Source organism: Protopterus annectens, chromosome 17.part0 (assembly GCF_019279795.1).
Source record: "Protopterus annectens isolate FY-2018-M chromosome 17.part0, PAN1.0, whole genome shotgun sequence".
In the NCBI taxonomy this organism is placed as follows: Eukaryota; Metazoa; Chordata; order Ceratodontiformes; family Protopteridae; genus Protopterus; species Protopterus annectens.
In genome coordinates, this window is record NC_056751.1 from 196,803,333 (window position 1) to 196,822,558 (window position 19,226).

Sequence of the window (19,226 nt, forward strand, 5' to 3'; positions counted from 1 at the left end):
GCTCTAGGTGTATGACACTGTTGGCCAATGTGGAGTGGATTTTGAATTTTCTAGTGTATGACATATCACAATGACATCTCTATGTGCATTACACATGTAAGGTACCTGTGGGGCAAATCCATATACATACATGTTACCTCAAGTATTTCATAAGGGGGTACTCTGCTTTCTCCATGAACACATGTGCTATCTTTGCCAGAGCATGCTGGCGCTTTCCAGACCTTAGGTTACTTCTGTATGCTTGTGACAAGCTTAGCCACTGCAGTGATCCCTGGGCTACATCTTCTGTTTCACATCCACTCATCACAATTTCTATTGAAGAGTGTGAGTGAGGGTTTATGTTTGAGGTATATTTGAAACCTGTTCCAAAGTAAGCAAAGTCTGGCAAAGATGACTAATCATTATAGGTGTGCAACAACCTCTGTGGATCTGCATGCAAACCCTTTATTGCTTATGTGCTCCACAGAGGGATTTCCAAAACCCTTTGGTAATGTGATCAACAAAGGAGAGATGACTTAACACATGGCTCTATATATTCATTAGTACCTGTTCCACATTTTGGGGGCTACTACCTATGTGGTACTCTGGGGATACTTTGTTTTCTAAAAGTGGATAACTATGCTTTCTTAGGCTTATAGCCTTACAGCATGAGTTTGACACCAGGTATCTGTCTGCATGATACCCTTTTGGAGGCTGTGTGTGTCATCTGGAGAAAAAAGTATAGCCCACAGTATGCATTGTCATCAAATGTGGGCAGACATATCCCTACTGTGTTTGCTTGTACCTAAGAAAGCTATATTCCAAACAGGAGTGGTCCCAGGACTGAGTGCAGGTGAATACCACCTGTTACTGGCATAGAGTAGTACATGGAGGCTGCAAATGTTACTGTGTGTCCTACATCTGTGCATCAGTTGTCAAGCCATCATCTAACAATCGTTTATGGTCAGTCTGTTGAGGTTATGTATAATACCAGTATGTGGGATGGGTATGGATTGCTGGTGAGCTATAGCTTGGCTGTGTTGACCTCCCCTCCCTCACCTATAGCCTTGTTGACTGGCTTGAAGTCTACTAGGTGTAGGAGCCATGATCTGGCCTTTAGAGAACCTAAGTGGGTATGGTGCAGTATTTGCAGGTTCATAATGTCTCTGTTAATGAGTTCCATAATGCTGTGCTCCATAGCCTTCCAGATAACATTGGTCAGGCTTATAGGGTGAGTGTCCAGGACCTGTTGTAGTTCTACCCTTAATCAATTTATGTTAACATTTGCACTGGGTGTGACGAGGGTGGACAAGTTTAAGAATAAGTATATTAGAGGGTCAGGCCAGGTTTGAAGGTTAGTAGACCATGCCAGATAGGCAGGATTAAGTTGGTTTGTACATGTGCTGAGGAGGGATGCAGAGTATATTATGAAATAGATGCTAAGGATGAAGCCGCCAGGTAACAGGAAAAGAGGAATGTCTAAGATGAGGTTTATGGCTGTGGTGAAAGAGGACATGCAGGTGGATGGTGTGATAGCGCAAGATGCAGAGGCCAGGAAGAAATGATGTACTGTGGCGACCCCTAATGGGAACATCCGAAAGGAGAAGAAGAAGAAGAAGAAGACTTTGTAGCTCAACCCTTGTGGACTGTGAACACCATTACCGTGTGTCACTCCACAAGTATGTAACCTGTATAGAGGCTGCATGTGGACAGAGCATTTAGGTGAGTGGTGATTTCATATGTCAGGTTGTGTATGACACAGCCAGGGACACTGTCCACTACCACTGCCACTGTGGTGTGTACTTTGTTAAAGAGATGTTTTAACTAGAGTGTCTGTGAATCATCAGGTTTTACATTCTTAGGTTTGGAAATGTGGCCCTTGTGTAATGACAGGGTGGTGAAATCCAAATTCAAACTGTCTGACAAGGAATTGGTAATGTCACTCAGATAAGTGTACTTTGTGACCATTTACATTAACTGTGACCCGATCTGAGATTTCCCCTGTAGATTATGAACAACACAGAGTTTATGTGTGTGTTGTCTTTGGAATCCTTGCCATTTTGTATTTTGAAGCTTGCCTTGTATGTTTATTGAGGGATTGTATTTTCCCAATGATACTGACCAGAGAGGTTATCCCTTCTTGGTATGTAACTCTTTTGGTACAACTTCACACCTTCTATTATATATTTAGTTTATGGCAGGGGTCCATGAGACTAATGCACCTTTACTGCATAAGTGAGAATTTCTTGTGTTTGTGATAGCATGGCCCATGCAACCATGTAGGTGAACAGTGTGCATTAATAAAGGATTATGCAGCTGGGATAGTGTTAACCTTAGTAATGCAAACCAATGACAGATAGAAACAACAGCATCACCTACAGCACAGTGTCAACCCGTGTCATACACACATGTGTACTCAAGTTCCAAAATGTGTGTAGTACAATCCATACTGGCCACCAATAGAAAGTATGGAGTGTTAACACTGGCCAATACAGGGCATGTCACCCTGCCCATGTGTCCAATATGCACGTACATGCAGACAGTGCACCTCCACCATGTTCACAAATGTACACCTGCAGATCTGCGCTGCACACACCTCACACTTACTCTCCACTGTATAACACATGCTGACACAACTATACACATCAGCCAAGTGGCACATGGGCAAATAAAACACAATCGGAATAAACACTGGTGGAAACAATACAACATTGCTAATTACAGCTTTAATGCATCATGCCTGCTCAGCTACACCTTCAAGGATATCATTACACTTTACTGCTGACAACATGCTACACATTCAACCATTGCTATACTTTATTAAAGTCAGCCTGTGCATCAGCACCATGTTAGCCTGTTCCTGCATCAATTTTACAGATGACAGGAGGTGGCACAGGTTTCATTATATGCACAGGGTGTGTTGTTGGTTTGCCAGAGGCCTACACTGAGCCATACAATCGACATGTGTGTTTGAGTGTGTGTGTGAGGGCCATGAGTACTGTTATGGGCCAATGTTGATGTAATGTGTGCAGGTATGTGTTTGCCCTAAGTTTCTGGTTTATGTTTGTGTGTCTGCATGCACACAGTTCCACCACATGGCTGCCATATACGGGGATTTGTGAGACAGCTACAGACTGTACCTGGCAGGCTTTACAGATCATTTTCTCTGGCCATGGATACGGAACCTGAGCCTGGCAGGGGTGCTACAGACAGTATCAGGTACTAATCCAGACTGGGTACTATCCGAAGAGGTTGACATATGTCCACTGGATCCAGGTCCCTGCTGGGACTGGCCAGAGCCACATGCATGTGGTCTTCTAGGACGGTCTATGGACAGCCCCCCCAACATTGCTGGGGCTGGTACTGGCACTACAGGAGCAGCTGTGACTTGCTGGATGTCCACGGTGACCTCCAGCTGCTGATGTTGCTGGCATACGTCCACGTTGACGTGTTAACCACCCCACACTGTCCTGACACATGGACATGACATTGTGGAGGACATCCAATGTCTCACCCAAACGTCTATCAATGACATCAGTTTAATTATGTATGGCACCTGCTAGGTCACAGATACTGTCATTTACAGAGGTGTTATGAGCCTTCTGTGCCCTTACTCCCTGTCTGGTGTACCACTCCATTTGTGTCTGTGCCTCCATGACAGCCTGGAACATGCATGTGGTAGAAAGAAGTGTGGCACGTCTGCCAGGGGCATGATGACCAGCAGTGCTCTGACGAGAACCCCTGGGCATCTGCCTATGTGGTACCATTCCAGACATCTGGCTATGGCAGCTGTGTCCTGATACATGTGCCATAGATACCACACTGTCCTGGCAAGTGCAAACCATGCGCTGTCCCTCAGTTAAGGGCAATGGTGATGATGGATGTACAGGCAGTATGACTGTGTGCATGGATAGGTGGAGACTTGTGTACTGTCAATTGGTGGCCTAACAACAGACCCTGACAAACCTACCTGTGCCTTAACATACCTATCCTCATGATCACTGTCTGCCTCAGTGACATCAGGTTCCCTGCTGTACTGAACCAGCCCCACCCCGGCACCTGTGAGAGGAAAACAGGACTCACACTTTAAGACCTGAAGATGATGTCAGACCACATGCACACATGCACACATGCGCACATGTGCACATGCACACATGTGCACATGCGCACATGCACACAAATACACATGCACAAAAATACACTCCTCCCTAAAGCAGAAACACACACCAGCAATCTCGGAACATACACAACAGCAGTTGATGGTGGGGTACTGTATCACAAGCAAAACAGTCATATCACACATGTCAGCATGCAGTACATGTGTTGCTCAACAGCATGCAGTGCAAGTGTAGACAGTCCTTGTTACTAACAGTATACATGGCTTTGATGCATGTGTTTTGTTATTAGGTGATGGGCCTCTCCCTGAAACACAGTGCATACGTGGACACAACATTGCTGTGCAGGTATTCAAAACTCTGCAATGTACTGTGCACCATAATAAACAGGTGTACATACCATGGCTGAATGTGTATCTGTGTGTCAGATAGGTATCCAATGCTGATTACAGCCTCTGTGTCTTTAGAAAATAATTCTAAACACATTTTAGCACATGCATGATGAGTATTCACACAACATCATCAGTGGTGCATGGATAATTGATGGAAAACCATTCGGCCACATACCCAATGTATGGTATTTATGGTGAGTGCAGATCATATCGTGGACATGCCAGTGTCATCCATGACATGGCATGCTAAAACACAACTGCATATTTAAACACTACGCATACCCAATGTGTGTCATATGACCTAGCCACAAGACATATATGTGTCAGTTGTGCAAATGGTGATTGGTATGCATATCATTTAGAGGTGCATCTGCGTGCACACATGCAACATTAAGGTGTATAACAAGGTGTATAGCAATGAAAGCTATGTGTTATACTGTGGTTACAATAACTGGATGGGGTATAGTACCATAGGCCATTATCATGAAGCATCAGGTGGTCACTCAAGGCTACAAATGTTTCCAAACCAGCACTACTCATGCTGTACTGGAACTGTACTACCTTGGCTACATTCACCATTTCACAACCAGTTGTTACATGAGTTTGTAAGGAGGCCAATAAGGAGCATTCCCATGCATGAATGTGTAGTGTGTTGCAGAGTGTTTAAATGCCCCATAATAGGGCTCTACCCCTCAGGTATATTGTGTGTAATGTGTGGATGAGATTTTGGATACTGGAGTGTGTCTTTACAGAGGGTTTGGGAATCCTTTATGTGTAGCATGTTAAAATGTTCTGTGTATGACATAGATGTGTATGTTATGTGCATGGTGAGTATCAGCTGTGCCTATCCAATCGTCACTACAGTCTAGCCACATTTGTTTGAGATGGCCTGGGTATTGCATGTGTCTGAGGCAGCTAATCACATTAGTGAGATGTGCGTGGTCTTACACCAAACATGCACAGCATGCATTATGGGTAGGTGTGTTACATGTGTACATGGCCTAAACCTTAACTATGACATGCACTTTTTATTTACAATAATAAATGTAGAACACACTCACCAGCATCTGTCCACTGCCTTGATGTCACCCCAGAGGGACCTACATAGAGATGAGACAGTTTGTCAGTGGCCACAACTGTGGCATTGTTACTGTGTGTTTGCAATCTTACAGTACAACAACAGTTTACATTCACAGGGCTACAGATTATGTTCCAAATGATTAGTATTGCACAACAGGCTCCACATCTTTTAACGACACACTCCACATCTCACATATGCATGATCTACCAATACAGATAACAGTAGTCTACAGATATTCCATGTTACCTGCATGCTCCATGTGTGCTTGCTGGGTGGCTCCAACCTCCATCATAGTGTATGTCTGCTGCTGTTGTTGTTGGGCAGGTGCCACCAGGCTCAGGAGCAGCTCCTCCACTCTGGTGAGGGGGGATGGATATTAACACTACCTCCTGTTGCAAGCTGTTGTCTCCGCACATCAGCAGCATGCTGACGGACATGTCTGAGATGATCACTGCAGTGGTGGCATACCTGTTCATATGTCCGGTTATGCAGGCCTACTTCATTTACCCTGCGGACAATATCTTGCCACATTGCAGTATGCTCCTGCTGGTCCTGGCTGGTTCGTGAGAACATGAGACTGTAGTGCTGAATCATACTGGTAGTAATTATGTCATCTTCAGCAGTACTGTAAGTGGGGTTCCTGCGATGTGCCATGATCCCTGGAAGACATAAATACGAAAATATGTCTGAGCAAGTCATATGGCACATTTAATATTATACAGTACAAATATCACTGAACTGCCATATAAAGCAACCTATTAGCTAATCGAGAGTGAAACACCTTAACTGCCACTTATTACTGCTCACCCCACAACTGCTTGGAAGTGCCTGGCTCACTCTCAATCTAATGAACAATGTTCTGCACAGCAACAAAATAAAATCACTATATAAGACTATACAAGAGTACCTGGCACACTGTATGCAACACGATGCACCACCTAGCCACAGCAGATATACATCAAGCTGATGTGTAAATAAATATCCATCACAATGAGTGTAAGTTCCAGTAAATGTATTACTATTATACCACACAACTTGTTAATGGCAAACCCGTGTCCAAAATATGTGCACAACTGGGAATATAGGTCGCATACTGCTGTAGTACACTATGAATGTTGCTAGATACGCAGTTATATGTTTTACCACACATATGTCAAAGGACATGTTACAGACATACCCACACACACACATCAGACATAATTACAGGACACAAAGGTATGGCAACCCAGTTAAGCTTTCAGTGTGTACTATACAGTATTGTGTGTCAGTACTTACACAACCTTAATCTTGAGAACCGTAATCTGTGATGAATACAGGGACCACACAAAACAGTGGATGCAAGCAATGTGGGCATAAACCATACATTGCTGTACAGGCCCAGAGCTTCAAGTAGTACTACAGTATACATAGGATTTGGATTCAACATCAGTACCAATCAATAATCATAGATGTAGTGCTTTAGCCTCCAATGACACACCCTAGTTAAAACCAAGGGACTTAATCACACTGTATGCAATAGCACTTTTTCTGCCTAGCAACAGAATACACAGCTTTTGCTAGGATCAAAGCAAGGACCCATAACACCATGACATAAACAGTTTCCCACTAAGCTATCCCACAGATGCATATCTTTGATGTATTCACAAACACATTGACCATCACAGTCAGTTAACAGTACAGAGAATCTATTGCAACAAGTAGATGTAGGTGTGTATGAGTATATATAACTGTATATATATATATATATATATATATATATATATATATATATATATATATATATATATACACATATACACATCCATTGGTGTACATATACATATGTATGTAGGCACATATACATTTCACCTTTCATAGTGCAAATATCAATTATACAAAGGATGTGAGGTGTACAGTAATGTAATAAAATCGCACAGTCTTGGGAAAAATGCATTGAAGGTGTTCACAGCCCAGGAAGCTTTAGCAGGCATCACTGTCTTCAACATTGCAAACTGAACAAACCACCCACAGTGCTTAACCACCAGATGTCATATACCAGCACTGTATGCTGTCTTGTTTGTCACACACTAAAACCTACATACAAATATGTGCATACTAATCTTCACCAACATGTATATCTCCACCCTTCACAAACAGTTGCAATATGTCACCTGCTCTATGCACATATACAGATGTGAATATATATGACACATATATATTTCTCCGTATGTGTGTGGCACACACACACACACACAAGGTCCACACTGTTGTAAGTCCCTGGACCTCACAGCTGAACTGTTGGGCCTTGCTGCAACACAAACAGGTGTCACATATGAACACACACTAACATTAGGGGGTATATATGGCTACAAATGCTAGATAAGCATACTAGACTGCTACAGCAGTTGCCAATGCTAAGCTACACTTTAATATGACTATCATGCATGTGATGTTCTGTCACACCCATGTTTATATAATGTCAGCGCTAATCTCCCCAACAGCCATTGGCCACACTACTGTACAGAACACAGATAACATGGATCAGATCTTTGACATTTAATGCTGAGCTACACATTTTACAGGTATGTCCCACTGCCCACAGCTACACACTGTATTGTCCATAGCAGTAGTTAACCAGAACATCTATGCATAAATAAGTACTGCTGCCACATATGAATGATTCACATTATGTAGACTATTCTTCAATAACATCTACTACATGCCAGTAAATACATATGTGTCACATACCTTTCCTTTGTATTATTTGGTAATATTTATTTTTTCTTTTTCCTTTTCTGTCTGTCTCTCTCTCTCTCTCTGTCAGTCTCTGCAATAGAGTGATTGAGTTTGTTGGTAGAGATTGCAGCCTGCTTTTGTAAGTATTTGCACATAAGCATGTGATGGCCTCTGCACCAATTAGTGGCCACCACTTGCTAATTGCATGCAGCCTGCTGTGTATTAATTGCAGTAATCACTGTCATAGCAACTCAGTACTATAAACTGCTAACTCAGGTAGGTGTGGCCCTTTCAGCTTTCCAAGATGGAGATCATCCTTGTTTGCTGTGTACATCATTGTTTAAGCCAGAAGGTTGGTATAGTTCTTATATCAGAAGCCAGGGGTGTAGCCAGAGATTTACATTTTGTACTCAGACCTAATGTTGCTGCTTCCAGTACCCACTTGTCAGTGTAGAAATGTACTCACCCCTCAAAACGCTACCCCAAGATACATAGAAAGATGTACTTTATTTTCAACTTTTACAATTAACTGCCATACAAAGCTAGTTATTGAGATGTATTCCTTTGGCACAATAATTGTTTGTGAACTGCTACACTGTGAATATTCATTTACTCAGTTCTAAACAGTTTGTGCTTTTTTAGTGTTGACATTAGCACAAGCTGCTCAGAAAAACTGGACACATGTCAGTACTGTGAGTATGCTTACCTACATCCTTGGGAGACCCTGCACACACAGGTATATTCTACATTTGGGTAGGGGTGCAGAAGTACAGCGAGCGTAAGTATTACTGTGTGGATTTTATCTTGCTGGACTTACAGGGTTGCTGTGTACATGTTATTTTATCAAGCCAAGTAGTCTGTCTGCGTAACTCCCAACTGTGGACCTATCCACATGGTAACCAGAGAATAGCCTGTTATTTTTTTGTCTGTGCACCACACAGGTCATTTCAGCAACAGAGCAATGGCATTTTTACAGTTGGTTGCTACCAGTACATGGCTACATCCATTTGTATTTCAGTGGTGTATTCCTACATAAGGGTATGCTTCAAAAACTCCTTCCAAAGCTATTTGCACAGTGTGTAACAGCAGAAAGGCTGATATGCCTCTCGGTTTCTGTCTCTGCCAGACCTCTCAAATACTCAGGTACATATTTGAACAGACTCAGGGCAAAGTAAGGAAAAAGTCAGGGACACCTTTAAAATGTTAGTGCCACTAAGTTGAAACATTGAGAGAATCAGAGCATATGAATTAATACACATTTTCTGAAGTAAAAGAAGTGTCTAACTCTTAATTATTGTCATTATTCATTAAGTGTAATCCACCACCTTTCTGGCCAAAGTCAGTAGTTTTAGGAGGGACTCAGAGGGATGGAGCTAAAATTTGTGTCAAAATCAGGGACATCCCTGGAAATTAGGGACAGTTGGGAGGTATCGCCTCTGCCCTAAACAGATATGCCAGTGTTTGTCCTGCTGTGATACTGTGTGGGGTTGTAAAGTGATGGTGTAACATTATTTCCTCCTAGAATGGCTGCTTCTCTTATTACAGTCATGTAATGTAATCCCACAACAACTGTTGGTAAAGATCCACAGCACAAGTTGTGTGGTATGGCATTCCTATTTTTTATTTACATTCACTCATTCTGATGCATGATATATTTATTTCAGCACCAACTTGTTGCATATCTACTGTGGCTTAGTGGTACTTCATGGTGTGTAGTGTGTACAAGGTCCGGGGTTCGAGACTGACAGAGGTGTTTTATTCTGCTCCTGAGCAGAACAAGGGCTCTCACATACAGAGTGACTAAGGCACTTTTAAGCAGTTGTAAGTGGGTTTGCACTGGTTTGCGCGATGCTTATCAATGCTTAGCTATGCACAAACAAGCGTAAACTCGCACAAACCGGCTAACTACTGCTTAATAGTGCTTACTTACGCTAACGCCCGCGCTCATTTCTTTGAAAAAAAAGATAAATGGGGAGATAAGAAAGTGGTGAAAAAGGGGCAAAAAGAGAGAAAGACAGCATGGAAAGCAGATCGGTATGTGCAGGACTGGTGTAGGGAAGGTCCATAGCTGCCCATTTCTTTAACAGAAAGAGCTGTGCATATGAAATAAATTTGGAGGTAGATATGAAACCTTCAACCCCTGAGAGAGGGGTGAGGACAACAAAGTATGTTGTAATGCCAATTAAATTACATTTTATGTGTCCAGTGGACAAGTGTGCAAAATGGGCAGCTATGTATGGGGCGTAATTTTTTTTTTTGGGAGCAGATTGCCCTTTTTTTTTCAGGTGAGAGTGGAATGTGGGGTAGGGGAAGTAGGTATATTTGGGGAGGTAGGTTGGGGAGGTAAACAGACAAGATAAACAAGATGCATACAGGGGTGGTATATGACACATGTGGTGGGTGAACACCTTTGACAAGGAAGGATGTTTGGAAATCGCAAGCCCATGAGCCCACAGATGGAAACAGTGGGACTGAGATCCCCACCCATGGGCAGTCAGCACTGCACCTTCACAGCCCAGAGGGTGGCTGTGTAGGAGGGGCAGGCTGACCTGGGAGTTGCACCACTTGTGGCTCAAGCTGGCGTAGAGGTTGTGCAACAGAATCTCTCTATGTACCACAGCCCAGACCATTTGAAGGGTGATAGGTGTCCCTCCTCAACCCATGCTTGAATGGGGGGGCTGAGCCCCATCCCCTGCAGCTCTTCCCCCAAAGGTGGCAAAGGGCCAATGGAGGAGGAGGTCCCAGGCTGGGCACCAGACCTGCTGGTGCCAGGTGCCACGGCCAGCTGAGGTGGGACAGGTGGGTCCTCTGGGACCTGCCTTCGAATACGAACTATGTTTTGGAGGGTTTAATAAAGAAATGGGTTAGTAACAGTCAACAGCATTCTCAATTAGTTATAACAACATGCAGAAGTATTCCCATTAACCCAACACACCAGATTTTCAACAGTTGAAAAGCAAGCATAACACATGCATATATAGAACAATAGTCGACATTACAACAGCATGCAGGTTGAATTGATGGTAACAGGCCACCAATATTGTGGTATTTTAACAGGGCACATGCATAGAAATAAATGCAAATATTTATAAACCAATAGGACATATGTCCCAACAAATGTTTTGAGATTAGACATACCGATTGAGGTGTAGAATTGCATTTTTTATGCACATACAGTAGGGTGGAAAAGGATAGCTCAATTAACAACTTATATATCCTTCTAGTTTTCACTACATTCCTATTAACTGCAATTATATGTCCCTTACATGTATTATTACACTACCCACTGTCCTTATATTGTGCAATTGGATTTTGCTAGATCATTATATACATGAGCTGTGTCCTACATACAAACTGTCCAAGATGCAGATGTTACTGCTACATATTTTGAGAGTTGCTCACACACACTACTGCTAAGATGGTACACTGACAGCTCTACTTTCATATAATTATCTAAATATGTTCAGGTGAAAGTATCAGTTATATGTTAACAGCTCCCTACATTTCTGGCAGCACACTGACATTTCTGGGGAACAAAATACCAAGCTACTCATGTGCCAGATTAACCTGTACATGCTGGGCATGAACCAACAGTTGAGGGCTGTAAATATGCATTAAGGCTACTGGCACTCCCTTCATCCATGTTATATGGGCCTACCCAAGTATGGGTTAACACTGCTTAATACAATAGTACTATTTGTAAAATGCAACAGTACAACAACATATCAAAGAAAATGACACAGATGCACTTCAGGAATTATACACTTATTAAAGGATTATTACACCTTATTTATTGTGTTAAAACACTTTTTGAAGGCTCTTTCATTTATTTTGTATAACAGTACATGCAGAATAATTACTAACCAGCCTGATGATGCGGCCTTTGCAACCTATCTTCATGGGCTTAATGATTCATAGCCTGGACACCTGCAGCTGTGAAGTAAATGCAGTGATATTGAGACATACCAATCCATAGTATAGACAAGCATAGCAGTTCTTAACTACTTAATACAATGGCTACTTACTCAGTACTGGGGCATTAGGCATCGCACGGGACTCCTGGATCCACTGGTCCAGTTGATCCTCCTTACGTCGCTTCCGGTCAGAATAATGGTGCCTGACCTGCTCACCAGTCCGAGGAACACCAGTGGCACTGGTGAGATCATGAGCCAGACTGTTCCAGGCCTCCATTTTATATTGGGTGCCCTGGTACTGGCCCCGCAGGAGTCTTTCCTCATGATTGTGGACAAGGAGCCAAACCATTACTTTGGTCTCCTCTATGTCCCAGCGTTGCACTCGAAATCGAGTGCTTTCTCCAACACCGGCCATGCTGACTGCAGAAGGGAGCTACAACCAGTTATGGCAAGTATTCCCGCCTGTGGAGCTTAAATATGCTTCATTTCCCGCATTTATTTGTGACTGGCCAGTTTTGAAAAAACTCAGCTGTAGGCACACCTGCTTAGCTGATGTTAGCAATGTTTAATATTTCTTTGATAGATATGTGTCTGTTGAAAGTGCATGGTTATGAAATGCTATCATGGCTTAGTGGTTATGTACTGTGACTATAGTGCACAGTATCCTGAGTTTGAGCCCTGTCACTGCTTTTTATTTTCCTACTAGCCAGACCTGAATGGTTAAGGTACAGTAAAGGAAGTGTGGCCGTGTTTAGTCGACTTTGCTCAACTTTGCCCGACGTTGCCCAACATTGCTAGACGTTGCTCGATGTTGCCAGATGTTGCACTGATTAGCGTGTTGCGCAGCTACGTGCAAATATGTTGTAGTTGTGCTGGCTGGCACGATGCGCAGCTATGCGCAAACACATTGCGCTTGTTAACGAGGTGCTCAGTTACGAGCAATTGGTTTTAAATATGCTAAATACTGCTAAAATGTGCTTAGCAGTGCTTTATATTGCTTAAAATAAGTTACTCATGCCTCTGAATGCATAACCATTTCACCTTCATATATATACAATTCGTTCACTACTACGTATAACATTTGAATGCTTTTTACAAAACTTATACATGATAAATGTCAGGAAATATTTTTGTATACAGATTTCCAACACAAAATGGAACATGTAGTAGTGGGACTCGAACCGGGAATGCCTCCACTTTGTGCGAAGGCTCTATCGACTACACTATTGCTATGTTGCTTAATTTGCATATTTTTTCTTATTATCCTCTTCGGTGTCTAAGCTGCTAACTGTAGCTAAGCAATGGGCACTCCCATGCAAACATGCGCAAATACGGGCAGCTATATCGGAAATAAAACAAAAAAAAATTATTTTCATTTTTAACTTTGTACGAGGTTTAACATATGGGGGAGTGTAGTGTTACAATGTTCACATGTGAGCGGACTCGCTCATGTAACTCAACATTTCTTGGGTTTTGTCAGTGCAGGGGCGTGGATTTTTGGACTGCTCGGCAGTCCAACACGCCTCCTACACTCGTCCACGCTTTGTGTAAGCTTTGGAGTTGAGGCAACGCGCCCTCATTAATATGCATGGCGCACTGCCACCATACTCTTAGACTGGCGTTTCTGTGTAAGACTAATCTAGTCTTACACGGAAGATTAGTAAATCTTGGGGGTAGTCATAGAAGAGTGAAGAAAATGAAGAACTCTACTTAGAGCTCAGCATTTTCCCTTAAATGATCAGAACTGACTTGCAATGTCTTATCAAAGACAAAGGCTAATTAACTGAGCAGCCTTTGTGCACATTAGTTGGACATTTGACTGCATGTTTTCTAGGCCTGCTTAGAAATTAATTCTGGCTTTGGCAACAGTGTCACTTAATGGATCACTAAATCCCTTCACATTAGGTTATTCTCATTTTCAATCTGATTTTTATCTTGTTGTCCCATTATTTCAAGTTGTTTCATTAGGAACAATATTAGAACCATTTAATCTTCTCCCTATATAGAAACATAAAACATCAAATTGACCTTCTTCTAAATGCATTCGGAATGAGCTTCAGCATTTGAGATGACCATTAAAAGTGAGTTATAAAGAAGTCTCACCAAAATATCAGATTATTCCAAATTACCTCAGGTTTCACCTTAAGCATAAAAAATCAACTATGTTTGCATCACATATTCAACTACAAATAATTTCTACTTTCTGGTATATCTGAAAGTCCTTCATTAATCATAACAGAAACCAATGCCTTAACTTTGATCATCACCTGTTCATTTCAAGATCTGATTCAATTTATTGCTTCTTTTGTGCCCAGAAATAATTATGATTCATTATGGCCCAGTAACTCTCAGCTAGTCCAGTTAACTCAGCCTCTGTTTTCTTGTAGTAATAATACTGGTTGTGATATTGCAGTTTTGTTCTTCCTCCAAGGACAGTTGTCATACAAATGTCTCTGATTCCTCTTAAAAAAACATTCCATTAGTGGTTCATCTATTTAACCAACTATTTCATCTTCAAGATGTAAAGATTTCTATGCCTTTTATATTTTTACTTTATCTCCAGCATGCAAATGTTCTAGTCTCATGCTATTTCTATCATAACAGTATTAATTTTTCTTCTGAATTCTTTATAGCATATCATTTAGTTTGTAATGTTTTTCTAAACATCAGAAATGCAAACTGACTGAGTAATCTGCTTTTCAGCCTCCTGCTCAGTAATATTTAATTGGGAAGGGGAATAAGTACTTGTGAAGTAGTATAAAATGAAAATCCTCACAGCTTTTGGTATAGCTTTTTCTCAAAAGTTTACTATTTCAGTTATTCCCCTGTTGCCCACATTCATCAAAAGTGAATAGGCTGGAAGCTATACATTTGAATTTCCACTAATGTGCGGCTCTTCTGAATTCCTGACATTTGCATTGCAGACCATTCTCAGCAGTAACAGCATCAGAAATTTAATTTCTTAAGAATGTAGACTTTGATAGGCCACCATGGTGCAGCGGTTAGCATTGTCGCCTCATAGCAAAAGGTTTTCCGGTTCGATTCTCAGCTGGAGTGCCTTCTATGTGGAGTCTGCATGTCCTCCCCATTGTCAAGTAATGTGTAAAGACATGCAGGTAGGTCTGTGTGTGAATGTGCCTTCTTTGAAGGTTGGGCATTGGGCTGGCACCTCAGTACTATAAAAATCCACTGCCAATCATTAGCAGACTGGAGTTCTGCTGTGGAGACCCCTAACTGGGAAAAGCCAAAAGACATTAGTTAAGAATGTAGACTTTAATACAGTAATGTAGCTTCTCCAAAATCACAAACACCAACAAGGTAGTGTAACGAAGGCTCCTGGAAACCGTAAAACACCACAGAATTTATTTAATGTTTCTATACAAACGGGGCTGTCACTTTAATTTTTTTTTAGTTTCAGTTTGGCGCCTTTTTTGTATATAATAAGCATTTGTGAGGGATGATTTATGGTCTGATGAAGCTCTGTTGGGTGAAAGCGCTTACCGAACTTGTTCTGCTGGTTTAATAAAAGATTGATGTTGGATTGAGTTGCCATTCTTGGATGTGCTTGGACTGTAACAGCTGTGTTTCACTCCGATACCTGTATTTTTTACTAAAAATCTGCTCATGTTAGCAAGATGGCTTCTTTGAAATGAGACAAATTTGTGCCCTTTTGACTTCAAACTTACTATACCAGCATGTGTTACAATGGATTGTTGTAGTGATATACCTTGACTGTGGCACATCTTTGACCTACTTGTTATATGTGACTTAACATTTTCTAACAGCACATTAAATCTTTTGATCTTTATTTGCACTTTAAACAAATGTAATTCATGTGTTTGGTTAATCATGTGTTTACTCAATTGATGTTAACTGTTATTTTATCATATTTGAACATTTTGCATGAAAATAAGACTGAATTAATTTGTTTTCTTTGTTTATTTATATTCTGTTGACCACGTTTGCACCTCTAGGTAAGACTCCTCTCTTCAGGAAGACATAAGGTGGTGTACTCATACTCACTACAGGACTCTTGTCCAGGGCATCAGGGAAAGTTGCCCTACTTGTGTGCATTGGGCTCCCATTTCTAGCACAAGAGTGTCTAACAGGGGGTGTCACTGGGTAGAAGCAGTAAAGGTGCCAAATGCAATGAAGAGTAGGTTGTATAATTGGAGAAAAATTTTCCTGTTGTTATAGACTTTGAAAATATTGCTGAGATCATTGGCAAATACACCGGTCAATTAAAAATTGTACTAAGAATTGTAAAAGGAATAGAGATTAGTTATGTGAGTGATGGAAAGGATTTCCTTGCAGTGCCTCAGAAGTACACATAGCAGTACTTCAATATGTAGGCTTGACAAATAAATATTTGTTGAACTTAATCAGAAAGAGGACCCGAATAATAATCAGTTTCCTGAGAACTAGCTGGAAGATTAGTGGGGAGAACCTCAGGCAGAGGACAGTCTGTCAAATAATTTCTTTTCAGAGATTAAAAGATCAAAACCAAAATGGAGCATATTCATAGAACTAAGGCAGGATAAAGAACAAGATTTAGACCATCTAGATCCAAAGAAAAAAGATGAGATATATGATAAGAATTAGAAATAAAAAGGACATTATGAGTGATGTGTATTTTATATGGGACAGTATTGTATATTCTCTGGGGTTTAATGCCTGAGATGTCAGATCCTCTATTCATTTAGCCAAATAATTATGCTGTGACTTAACACTTGAAAGTGTTCCTTTACTAGAAAGATTTATTTTCAGCATATGAGACAGGAAAGATAATATTCTATGGAACAAGTACATTATTACAGGTCAGAGGTTGCAGACTGATAAAATAGGGAATATAAAATTCAGAAATGATAGAATAACTGAGTTTCATCCTCAGACAGAAAGCATCAATCCATTACTTCTACATTAGCTAATCATATAGGCTTACCTGCTTCTCTGACATTAAAGTAGACAGTCAAGGCTTCTGGTTGAAAATGTTGGAAGATGACTGCAAAGTCAGAGCTTCCATACATAATCCACATGGCCTATCTATTCTCCAGAAGGATCTAGCTCATGGTAATAAGTGGGACATTGACCATGGCCTCAAATTAATTGTCAAAAAATGCAGTACTGTGTCCTTTGACAAAAATGTGTTCCCATGTTCCTATCACATAGGTGACTCCCTTAAGCACTGATTCACTAGTTAGGGATTAAGACACAAGTATTGACAATAAATTATCCTTTGACTACCATGTGGTCATATATACACAGTAATCACTAGTGCATATCCTCCAGATTCAAGTAAGTAATTGTCCCTGTCTACTGCACTCAGAAGAGACCAGTAACAGAACGCCATGGACCCTTTGGTACTTGATTAAGCAGATGAAGCAGCATGAGAGACTGCAGTAGTTCATTAGTAAAAGGATCACTGGCATGTCTTCTGTGAGTTACACTGACTAATTTAAAGTGCTCTCACTCTTAACTTTTTCCTTCTAAATATAAAATGGAAATCTTTGCATGCCTATAAAGCCCAAAATGATCTTGTCCAATGTAATCTCCTGCACATTCACAAAATGAATACATCCCTAAACACCATTTCAAGAGACCTTAGCACAACTGAAGCATAAATATGACCTTTTGAAGGGGTAGATACTTTCAAAGAGAATACCTTAGAGATAAATCAGAGTAGCTCCATGACTCTTTCTAAGCATAACCTGGATGACACGATGCACAATTGTAAGTTCACTCACATTCTGGAAACTTTATGGAAAGGGCCCTACACTAACTGGATATATGGTATAAGATTTGTGGCTTGGTAAACTGGTGGGGCCTGTGGTTACACTGGATCAACAGCCTATAAGGAATCTATGAATCTTTCAAAGGATGGTAAATGTGTTAAAAAGACTAAAGGTGATTGGAGTGTATGTAATGGAGGACAGGGAGCTGAAAGGACTTTAACAATGGAACAAGATATTGTTTTACATTTGCCTAGTGCTGTGCATACTGCAGGCGCAAGAGGGGTGCTCATTACATGGGTCAACCTAAGGCATATTATTTTTGAGGGGAAAATTCACATTTAATTAATGTTTATGAAAAGAAGATATCAACAGTGTGGTGAAGGGAGTATAATATTAATTGCAGCTTGTAATTTAAGAAATGCAAAAACTGTCATATTTGGTTTGATAGTAAAGAAGGTAAGAATAAAGAAGAAAGGGTAAGACAGCATTTTAAAGAAGTGGAAAAGAAGTTGAAAATTATTTATTGCAGAGTACTCTGAAAATGATAAAACTGTTACTTGAAGATGAGATACAGAATGAAAAGGAGTGATGAGTGATGCAGAACATGATAAATGTATTCAGAAGGAATTAGGAGTAAATGACAATGATAATGTTCAAATAAGGATGTGAGAAACTGAAGTTAAATCAGAAAATAGAGGCATCTGTCTGCAAATGTGGATGGTGAGGAAGAAAGAAGAAAGGGTAAGACAAATCCAGTTGATGATAGGAAAAAGGTGAGAAAAAGAAAAAAAATACAAATTTATAAAACTTTAAAAATAAAGGAAAAGTATCCGATCACTTTGAGTTATTGTGACTAGAATGAAAAGAGGCTAGACAAATATATATCTTAGAATTGTTTTTCTTGAAAAAAATAAATGTTCGAGTGCATATAGAGAAGTTTTGGAAAATAAAGTTTTATGAAATCTGGAACCAGAAACAGATTCAGGTGTAATGTTTTTTAGTATTTCTAATTAAAAAGGTGCCAACAAAAAGGTGTTATTTTATGTAATAATAAATGATGTAAGAGCACCAATGGTCGATGTAAGAATAGATGATGAAGAACAACTGTACCGTATGCTAATATGACAAGAAAAAATAGGAAACAGTTATTCAAAGACTTTAACTACCCAAACATAGATTGGAAGAACTACTCATGACAAAACACAAATGACCAAAGATTCCTTGAGTTTGTCAATGCAAACATCTTGGAACAGCTAGTCAATACCCTCACAAGAGGTGATAATATCTTACACTTGGTA